Raw genomic sequence first — 1,158 nt, 5'->3', positions numbered from 1 at the left:
AAACTTTTCCCACAACTGATGTAAGACTAATTGGTCTATAATTACTGGGACAATTTTTATCACCTCCCTTGACAAAATGAGTTACATTGGCTAACTTCCAATCCTCTGGTACCTGCCCATTATTCAAAGACTGACAAAAAATAGTAGTAAGTGGTTCACATTTCCAATCTTTAACTTCCTTCAAAACCCTTGGGGAAATATTATCTGGCCCAGGAGCCTTATCATTTTTTTAAACTTCCAAATTTTTTCTTAACCAGCTCAGAATTAATGCAGTCATCTTGTTTGATCTCATTTCCATTTATCAACTTTCAAGATGTGAAATACTGCTTAAATTACTTCATTAGTAAAAACCAAATAAAAGCAAAATTGAATAACCCAGCCGTCTCATAATCATCAGATACTAGCCTTCCTTTATCATCCTTCAAGGATCCTACTCCCCATCCTAATTTGTTTACCCTTAATGTATGTGAAGAAATCCTTACTGTTAATTTTTACATTTTTCAGCCAACCTATTCTCATACATCCTTTTTTATGTCCAAATTTTCTGTTTCACCAACTTTCTAGATCTTCTATAATCTTCTAAGTCTCCTGTCATACCAGTCAATTTAAATTTCTTATGCTTTTCTTTAATTTTATCTCTTAAACTCTTTGTGAACCAACCTGGTTTTTTACTTGCAGCTACGCTTTGCTTTCTATAAGGAATATGTTTACCTTGAATATTTATAAATTTATCTTTAAACATTTTCCACATCTGAACAGTGTCTCCAAATAACTCAGGTGCCCAATTCACAACAGATAATTTTTGTTACATTCCTTCAAAATTTGCTTTTTTGAAACTTGTAACCAAAATATCATTATTCCTTATCTCTATATGCAGCAAAACATTGAACCTAATAGAACAATGATCACTTGCACCCAGATGTTCCCCAATTTCCACCCTCTCAATCATTTCGATATTTGAAGTTAACAATAAATCTAGAATAGCATTGTTTCTAGTAGGTTCTTTGACTAACTGGTGAAGAAAGCCATCTTGAACAGTTTCCAAAAACCTTTCTCCTTCATGTTTGACTCCAGCATTTCCCAATCTATATGTTGAAATTAAAATCACCTATAATTATGACTTCATTAACAGCTGAAATCTTAATCTCATTGTAAAGT

The 1,158-nt window shown here is 32.5% G+C and overlaps 1 protein-coding gene across 7 annotated transcripts in view; it reads left to right on the top strand.

Moving 5' to 3' along the window:
• LOC106458801 (glycerate kinase-like) overlaps window positions 1–1,158 on the top strand; it is a 28,134-nt gene that overhangs the window by 5,776 nt on the left and 21,200 nt on the right. The window lies entirely within an intron of this gene.

This window comes from Limulus polyphemus, unplaced genomic scaffold (genome assembly GCF_000517525.1).
Source record: "Limulus polyphemus unplaced genomic scaffold, Limulus_polyphemus-2.1.2 Scaffold517, whole genome shotgun sequence".
NCBI classification, from domain to species: domain Eukaryota; kingdom Metazoa; phylum Arthropoda; class Merostomata; order Xiphosura; family Limulidae; genus Limulus; species Limulus polyphemus.
The sequence above is the reverse complement of the archived record's forward strand: the minus strand, read 5'-3'. Positions and strand labels throughout refer to the sequence as shown.